This window comes from Petaurus breviceps, unplaced genomic scaffold (assembly GCF_028583685.1).
Source record: "Petaurus breviceps papuanus isolate PSGF00001 unplaced genomic scaffold, PetGlider_PUasm1.0 213, whole genome shotgun sequence".
Taxonomy (NCBI): Eukaryota; Metazoa; Chordata; class Mammalia; order Diprotodontia; family Petauridae; genus Petaurus; species Petaurus breviceps.
Genome location: NW_027185860.1, coordinates 12,040,542 through 12,050,169, shown reverse-complemented (window position 1 = coordinate 12,050,169; position 9,628 = coordinate 12,040,542). Strand labels below are relative to the sequence as shown.

The 9,628-nt window shown below is 43.1% G+C and overlaps 2 pseudogenes; one reads left to right on the top strand and one right to left on the bottom strand.

Moving 5' to 3' along the window:
• Window positions 1-495: 495 nt before the first annotated feature.
• On the bottom strand, window positions 496-1,234 carry LOC138165528 (actin-related protein 2/3 complex subunit 4 pseudogene; annotated as a pseudogene).
• Window positions 1,235-2,367: 1,133 nt separating this feature from the next.
• Window positions 2,368-3,666, top strand: LOC138165527 (tubulin beta chain pseudogene; annotated as a pseudogene).
• Window positions 3,667-9,628: the final 5,962 nt, after the last annotated feature.

The window sequence follows — 9,628 nt, the reverse complement described above, 5'->3', positions numbered from 1 at the left end:
AGGATATTGGTAAAATGGAGAATCCCCAAGGGAAGACAACTATGATGACAAAGAATCTCTAGTTCATATGATAGGAGGCACTTTGGGGTGATTAGACTGGAAAAGACTTAAGGTGAACATGAGATGTCAAGTATTTGATGGACTATTATATGTAAATGGGTTTATCCTTGACTCTAGAGGGAGGAATATGAACAATGTATAGATTTTTAGAAGATCTAAATTTAGAATTGATATAAGGAAAAACTTCCTAATCTAAAAGTGGAGTGGCCTACCCAGGGATATACTGGTAAATATTTAACAAACAGCTTGCTAGAAAAAAAGTATCCTAACACACTTTTAAGATTAATTGGTGTTATTAATATTTATTTAGTCTATACATTCAACAAAACAATAAAATCCCGATTTGCCAATTTCTCAAGTGCAAATACTCACACTGAAACATTTTTTTTTTTACATTTTAAATTTCAAGACATAAAAAAAAAAAAAGCCAAACAAACCTGTCCCAGCCCAGGGGACTGAACACTGATGGCCAGGCTGACCCACTGGGTGTGGCCTTGCAGGTCTACTGTTGTTCTCTTTCCAATAGCAAGCTCTCCAGCCAGTGCCCTGCATCCCCAAGCCTCATCCCTCCCCTTACCCCAGGGTTCTTCCGAGCTCCAGCAGGGCAGCTTTTCGGAGAGAGGAGAGGAGGGAACAGCCAGAGATCCAGTCAGATGCTCTAAAAATTCTTGAGGAACTCCTCTGCCACAATACAAGTCCGGGCATTGATGGACAACTTCATTTCACTGATCTCCTTATCAATCTTCTCCATGAAGTGGATCACAAAGTCCACCAGTTTGTGTTTGTACATTTGCTCCGGGTGGAAGTTTGTAATCAGGAAACTGATATCATAACCCTCCACGGGCTTCCTATGCAAGGTGAAGTTCACTGCTCTCATCATCATGAAGCGCATGAATTTGTGGCAAAGGATCTTCTCAATCTCATCAGCCTGTTTCACAGCAATGCTGACTCTAACAGAGTTGATGGAACCCTCGATCAGAACCTTTTCCTTCTCATTTCTGCTGGTGGTCACAGGTTGTAACAGGAGTTCTTTGCTACTCCTGACTTCTACCTCTGGCTTGTTGTACCTGGGAGGAGAAATTCTCCCGGCAAAGTGCAGCCTGCAGTGTGGCCCGAATGGCACTCAGGTCGGGCGGAGAGTGGCAGTCATTGCTGGGGCTGGCTAGGCCGGAAAGCAGAAGTCCTAACACTGAAACATTAACGATTAGTTTTTTCTCTTTTGAGCTAGTTCCAGTATGTCTCTATGGCTAAATGAAGGAGTATAAGGTTCACCCTCATTTGATGTATTCTTTTCTATTATTAGGTTAGATCAAATGGTTACTGAAGGCTATTCCACCTCTGAGATGGTAGCATTTAGAGCTAGAAGGGATCTCAGAGGTTACCTTGATCAAACCCCTTATTTTATAAATCAGGAATTTCATGACCAGAGAGGTCACAAAGGTAGTGTCAGAAGCTATTTGAACTCCAATGCTACATTTTCAGAGAGTGAGAATTCTTTCCATTCCATACCATGTGGCCTGTGCCAGCTTCATTGATTATCTGTGTCTACAAAAGTAGGGTAAAAAGGTTGTTGAATAGCAATAAAGACCTGGTTGTAATACTGTAACATAAATTTGTGGTGAGTGAAACTGGGTCAAGAAACAGAAAGGTTGAAAGATCAGGATGAAAGTGTGGTATTTAAAGTTTGGGATTTAATGATGAGATACATGGGATGATAAGCAATTTTGGTCAGAAGGTGAGAATTCAAAGTTCTAAGTTTTAGAGGTGATACAATTCCAAGATATTACAAGTTGCAATATGTGACCATGCTTGCCATGTGGTGGAAGTGGGGTCATTGGAGTTCAAGAGGTCGACAACATTTTTGTCTATATTGTTAGTGGGCTCATCACCATGGATAATGAAGTCCCTAAGGATGACGGTAGGGGATGATGGGGTGGAAAGACATTTTGTAAAACAGGTAGTGGTCATTGAAAACTCTAGATGACAACAAAAGTTGGAAGAACATAATTTAGACACTGAGAGGAGAAAAGGCATTATATGTAATTCAAAAGAGGAAAGGCTCCTCCTCTCAGTCTGGGCAGCGCAAGTACACCCTGACCTATTTCTCCTCCCTCACTTCCCCTCCCCCCTTCCTTCTTTTTCCTTCTCAGAACGTGTGTGTAGCTGTGCTCTGAACTAGCAGCTCCAACCTCCCCAGGAACCTTCTATTGATAAAGAGCTCATTCAGCAGAAAGGAGAAATATATACATATATATAATTCTCTCCTCCCTGCACATAACTTGAGACAAGCAAAAGTAAATTCTAACCATGAGGGAAATCTTACATATCCAGGCTGGCCAGTGTGGCAATCAGATAGGTGCAAAGCTCTGGGAAGTGATCAGTAATGAACATGCCATTGACCCCACCGGCACCTACCATGGGGACAGTGATCTGCAGTTGGACGGGATCTCTGTCTACTACCATGAGGCCACTGGTGGCAGATATGTTCCCTGGGACATATTGGTTGATCTTGAGCCTGGAACCATGCACTCTGCTCGTTCTGGACCTTTTGGCCAGATGTTCAGACCAGACAACTTGGTCTTTGGCCAGTCTGGGGCAGGCAACAATTGGTCCAAAGGCCACTATACTGATGGGGCAGAGCTAGTGGATTCAGTCTTGGATGTGGTGCGAAAGGAGGCAGAGAGCTGTGATTGCCTGCAAGGCTTCCAGCTGACCCACTCACTTGGTGGAGTCACAGGCTTAGGGATAGGCAACCTGCTCATCAGCAAAATCCAAGAAGAGTATCCTGACTGAATCATGAATACCTTTAGTGTGGTTCCATCACCCAAGGTCTCAGATACCATGGTTGAGCCCTACAATTCCACACTATCTGTCCACCAGTTCACAGAAAACACAGATGAAACCTACTACATTGATAGTGAAGCACTCCATGATCTCTCAGTTTCCGAACCCTCAAGTTGACCATGCCAACCTATGGTGACCTTAACCATCTAGTCTCTGCTACCATGAGTGGGATCACCACCTGCCTTTGATTTTCTGGCCAGCTTAATGCTGACCTCTGCAAATTGGCCATAAACATGGTCCCTTTCCCTCAGCTCCACTTCTTCATGCTTTGCCCCCCTCATCAGCCCTTGGAGCCAGCAGTACCGTGCCCTAACCATGCCTGAGCTAACCCAGCAAGTCTTTGATTCCAAGAGCATGAAGGCAGTATGTGACCCTCGTCATGGGCAATATCTCACTGTTGCTGCTGTTTTCTGTGGTTGAATGTCCATGAAAGAGGTGGATGAACAAATGTTCAACATGCAAAACAAAAATAGTACCTCCTTTGTTGAGTGGATCCTCAACAATGTCGAGACCTCTGTCTGTGATATCCCACCCTGTGGGCTCAAGATGGCTGTCACCTTCATTGGTAACAGCACTGCCATCCAGGAGCTCTTCAAGCGCATCTCAGAGCAGTTCACTGCCATGTTCCACCAGAAGGCCTTCCTCCACTGGTACACAGGGGAAGGAATGGACAAGATGGAGTTCACAGAAGCTGAGAGCAACATGAATGATTTCGTTTCTGAGTACCAACTATACCAGGATGCCATGGCTGAAGAGGAGTAGGATTTTGATGAGGAGGCAGAGGAGGAAGCCTGAGGGAGATAACCTGCCACCTCAACTCTTCTCAATTCTTCCAACATTTCCCCCGCATCACCCTTTTCCTCTAAGGTTTGCATTTTTGGCCTCCATCCTCTTTTATCTCTCCTTTGTGGGTGTTGAGCTCTCTGTCCTCTGTTTTTCCTTCCTTTTATGACCTGTCACCTCAATACTCTTTCTTCCCCACTCCCGTATTTCTCTCCAAGAAGCAGAAAGTTTCCAACCCAGAGCCTTAATTTAGGGGTCTTTGTGCCCACTAAGTGCCCTGAACTAAAATGGTGACCAAGAGGAAAGGTCCAGGACTCTTTGGCTTCCATTTATGAAGAAGGGGACCAAAATGTCATATTCCTAGTGGAGAGAGTTCTCTTGGTGGGTGTTTGGTTGGAAGGGAAGAGGAAATGGAGTGTTCTATTCCATAAAAGTCCATTGCGGGAGCCAGGTTTTCTAGTATAACTACCATCTCCATACTCCCCACCTTGTCATATTCTTATCTTCAGGTGCCCCTTCCTTTTATCTCTCTCTACCCCATCTCTGGGGGAAGTGTTGACAGTATTATTCTTCCCAGTTTTAGTTTCTCTCCTAAGGGTTTGTTTTTCTTTGGAGAGGTCTGTGCCTCACTCTACCAGGTGGGTTTCCCCCTCAGCTCTTTTTCTTCCCCTCATTTTGGGACCCCCCCACCCTTCCCCAGTTTGGGAAGTAAAACCTCTTCAATTCCCCCAAATTCCAGATTAGGGCCCTCATTTGGGGGGGGTTTCAATTTTGTTCACCCCCCCCCCCCCCCCCCACTCAAATCAATTCTCTCCACAAGAAGGGAGTAGGGGGAACAGGACACTTCCCTTTCCATCATCAGACCTTTCATTTTCTCTCATCCTTTCCACTTCTGCAATTTCTATCTTGGGCTCTTTCCCCTCCCACTATCTAGGTTTCTGTTTTGTGTTGAATTTGCTGCTTTTATCCATATTGAAAAGATGATGTTCCCAAACCCCAAAATAAACAGGAAATGAGGAAAAAAATTCCAAAAAGAGGAAACGGGGTGGCTAGGTGGTGCAGTGAGTAAATGGCCCAGAGTTGGGAGGACCTGAGTTCGGTTCCAGCCTCAGACACTTAACACACACACACACACACACACACACACACATGCACACAAACTAGCTGTGTAACCTTGGGCAAGTTACTTAACCCCAATTGCCCTCCAAAAGGCAAAAAAAGAGGAAAGGTTAATATAACTTGGAACTAGACCAACAAGTTTCAGTAGGATTCAATGAATCTGCCTACCTTTCTGCTTTACCTTATTGGGGGAGGGGAGAAGGAGAAAAATCAGTGTGCTCTAGTAGAGAAGGTTTCAAGTTTAGCTCCTTGTCTCAACTCTCCCAAGACTCTTTCTATTTCTGAGCTAGGGATGCCTCACATCCTACCTAAACACACTTTGTTAGATTGGGGTAGTTCCCCAGAAGGAAGGTTACAGAATCCCAGGGGTAGCCTTAGCAAGAGGAGGGATACTTGCCTATTACTTGGTGCTAGAGTTCTTGAACCACCCACTGTTGAACTTGCCTTTTACACAAAATCAGTCACAATGACACTACTAATTCTGTTTTTAAAAAATTAATGTAGGTGGAGCCAAAATGGCAGCATAGAAGCAGGAACATTCCCTGAGCTCCCTCAAAACCCCCTCAAATACCTATAAAATATGACTCTAAACAAACTTTAGAGCTATAGAACCCACAAAGTGAAAGAGAGAAACAAATCTCCCACTGAAGGCAGCCCAGCAGGCCGGCAGGAAGGGTCCATTGTAGCACACTAGGAGCAGAACACAGTGCCATCTAAGCCCACAGTTTTAGACCCAGGGTGGTCTTGACCAACAGTGGCTTGAGGAACTTTGGGAGAGTGGATCACCAGCAACTATGGAATTTTCCAGAATTATCAATCCATAAATACCAAAGAAAAAGTGAGAGGTCAGTGTGGAATTTGGGAACAGGGGGACCAAAAGTGAGGTCGGGCTTCTGCCCCCAAAGTGAGAAGTGGCAGAAGTGTAGTGGCCCCCACCCATGGCTACTTCAGAGCTCCTGGCCTGCAGATCACAGGGAGACCAAGCATCCAGTCTGAGGCATAATTGCTCTTGCTTTAACCTACTTGGATATGGGTTGTGGTATTGGGTGGAGGTCCTGGGGTGTGTGACCAGGTGCCAGAGCGTGTGGAGGCTTCAGAGAAGGCACCCAATAGCTCAGGCAGCTGAGAAAACCCCAGCAATTTGGGACAAAGCTCACCCCTCTGGAAGCAGAGTTCTACTGTGGCAAAAAAGCTCAAAAGTCAAGCAATTGAGTGGCAACATGAGCAAGAAAAAGGAAGCAAACAAACCAGAGCAATCCAACTTTGGATTCCTTTTTTGGGGACAGAAAGGATCAAAGCATGGAATGGCAGGAAGACAACAAAGTCAGAACTCCTGCACCAAAAGCTTCCAAGAAAAATACGAAGTGGTTACAGACCAAAAGGATCTTTAAAAGGATTTTGAAAACCAAGCAAGAGAAGTGGAGGAAAAATTGGGAAGAGAAATGAGAATGATGCAAGAAAATCATGAAAACGGAGTCAACAACCTGACTGAAGAAAATAACACCTCAAAAAATAGACTAACTCAAATGGCAAAAGAGGCTCAAAAAGGCAATGAGGAGAAGGATGCCTTAAAAAGCCAAATTTGCCAGATGGAAAAAGAATTTCAGAAGCTCACTGAAGAGAATCATTCCTTCACAATTAGATTGGAGCAAATTGAAGCTAATGATTTTATGAGAAATCAAGATACTATTAAACAAATCCAAACAAATGAAAAATATAAGACCATGAAATGTCTCAATGGAAAAACCACTGACCTGGAAAGTTCCAAGAGAGATAATTTAAAAATTATTGGACTCTCTTAAAGCCATGATAAAAAAAAAAGAACCTAGAAATCATCCTTCAAAAAATTCTCAAGGAAAATTGCCCTGATGTTTTAGAACCAGAGGGCAAAATAGAGGTTGAAAGAATCCTGAAAAAGATCTCAACAAAACTAGGAATACATAGTCAGGTTCTGGAGTTCCCAGATCAAGGAGAAAATATTACAAGCAGCCAGGAAAAAACATTTTAAATACTGTGGACACACAATTAGGATAACACAGGATCTGGTAGCGTCTACACTGAGGGATTGAAGGGCTTGGAATATGATACCCCATGTTTCCCCGATAATAAGACACTGTCTTATTAATTTTTTTGGACAGAAAAACACCAGAGGGCTTATTTTCAGGGGAGGGCTTATTTTAATGAACATTGACAGCAATTTTAATAAACAGGCAAATGTGAACAAAAAAATGTACCTTTATTCAATAAGCAAATCACCGGGGAAGAACAGGATGACGCACTCACTGATGCAGCTCTGATTGGATGCAGCTCGGAGCGTGGCATGCGTTTCACCCGGGGGGGGGGGACGGTGCATACAGAGGGTACCATAATGTAGCGTGTAGCGCAGGGGATCACCTTCACTTCAGTAGCAATCTCAATAGGGCTTATTTTCGGGGGAGGGCTTATTTTAGAGGAATCTTACACAGTAAGGGGAGGGCTTATTTTCGGGATAGGTCTTATTATTGGGGAAACACGGTATTCTGGAGGTCAAAGGAGCTGGGATTAAAACCAAGAATCACCTACCCAGCAAAACTGAGTATCATGTTTCAGGGGAAAATACAGTCACTCAATGAAAAAGTGGACTTTCAAGCTTTCTTGATGAAAAAATCAGAATTGAATAGAAAATTTGACATTCAGATACAAGAAACAAGAGAAGCATGAGAAGGTAAACAGGGAAGAGAAATCATAAGGAACTTATCAAAGGTGAACTATTTACATTCCTACATGGAAAAATGATAATTGTAACTTAAGAAACTTTTCTCAGTATGAGGACAGGTGAAGGGAATATAAATGAATATATACCATGTTTCCCCAATAATAAGACACTGTCTTATTAATTTTTTTGGACAGAAAAACACCAGAGAGCTTATTTTCAGGGGAGGGCTTATTTTAATGAACATTGACAGCAATTTTAATAAACAGGTAAATGTGAACAAAAAAATGTACCTTTATTCAATAAGCAAATCACTGGGGAAGAACAGGATGACGCGCTCACTGCTGCAGCTCTGATTGGATGCAGCTCGGAGCGTGGCATGCGTTTCACGGGGGGGAGGGGATGGTGCATACAGAGGGTACCGTAATGTAGCGTGTAGTGCAGCGGATCACCTTCACTACAGTAGCAATCTCAATAGGGCTTATTTTTGGGGGAGGGCTTATTTTAGAGGAATCTTACACAGTAAGGGGAGGGCTTATTTTCAGGATAGGTCTTATTATCGGGAAAACACGGTATGTATACATACATATATGTCTATGTGGGAGGGTATATGGGCATATGAATATGTATGTGAGTGTGTGTATATATGTGTACAGGTATACATAGATAGAGGGCACAGGATCAATTGAATAGGAAGGGATGATACTTAAAAGGTGAAATTGAAAGGTGAGAGAGGAATATAATGAGAGGAGATGGGGAGAGACAGAATAGGCTAAATTATCTCATATAGAAGAGGCAAGGGAAAACTGTTACAATGGAGGGGAAGAATAGGGAGGCAAAAGGGAATGAGTCAACCTTATTCTCATTGAATTTGGCTTAGGGAGGGAATGACATATACACTAAATAGGTTATCTCACCCTACAGCAGAGGAAAGGGGAAGGAGGTGAGAGGGAGGATGATGGAGGAGAGGGCAGGCTGGTGGGAGATGGTAGTTAGAAGCACATACTATTTTTTTTCATTTTTGGAGGGGGAATTTAGGGAAATTGGGGTTAAGTGACTTGCCCAAGGTCACAGGATATTTTTTGTGTTAAGGGTGTGAGGCCGGATTTGAACACAGGTCCTCCTGACTCCAGGGTTGGTGCTCTATTCACTGTGCCACATAGCCACTCCTGAAGCACACACTTTTGAAAAGGGCCAGGGTCAAAGTAGAGAATGAAACAAATAAGGGGCTGGATAGGATGGAGGGAAATATAGGCAGTCTTTCACAATATATCCACTATGGAAATGTCTTTTTTGTGTTTGTGTTTCATAAACATTATTTTTCCCCAGATTAATTATATATTTTTTGTAGTTTATTTTTAAAAATATTTTTAGTTTACATCATTCATTTCCACAATATTTTGAGTTACAAATTTTCTCCCCATTTTTCCTCTACCCACCACCCCAAAACAGTGATCTCACTGAATATCCCCTCCCCCAATCTGCTCTTTCCTGTAACTCCTCCCATTCCCCCTCTGACTTTCTAGTAGGGCATGGTGGATCTCTATGCCCCAGTTCTAATAATAATAATAATATATGTATATTAAACATTTGATTTTAAACCTTGAATTCCAGATTCTTTCCCTACCTCCCTCATCACCTACCCTTACTGGGAAGATAAGTAGTTTAATATAGATTGTACAGCTGTAGCTATGCAAAATGTTTCCATAGTGGATATATTGTGAAAGACTGATTATATTTCTCTCCATCCCATCCCAGCCCCGACTTGTTCTATTCTCTGCTTTCATCCTGTCCTTTTTCAAAAGCAGGTGCTTCCAAATTCCTTCCCCCCTACCTGCCTTCCCTTCTATCATCACCCTTCTCATTCCCTTCCCCCCACTCTCCTGTAGGGTGAGATATTCTATTCAGTGTGTATGTCATTCCCCCCCTAAGGAAAATTCATTGAGAATAAGTTTGACCCATTCCCTTTTGCCTTCCTGTTCTTCCCCTCCATTGTAACCATTTTTCCTTGCCTCTTCTATATGAGATAATTTGTCCCATTCTGTGTCTCCCCATCTCCTCTCATTATATTCCTCTCACCTCTTAATTTCACCTTTTAAGTATCATCCCTTCCTATTCACTGGTCCTGTA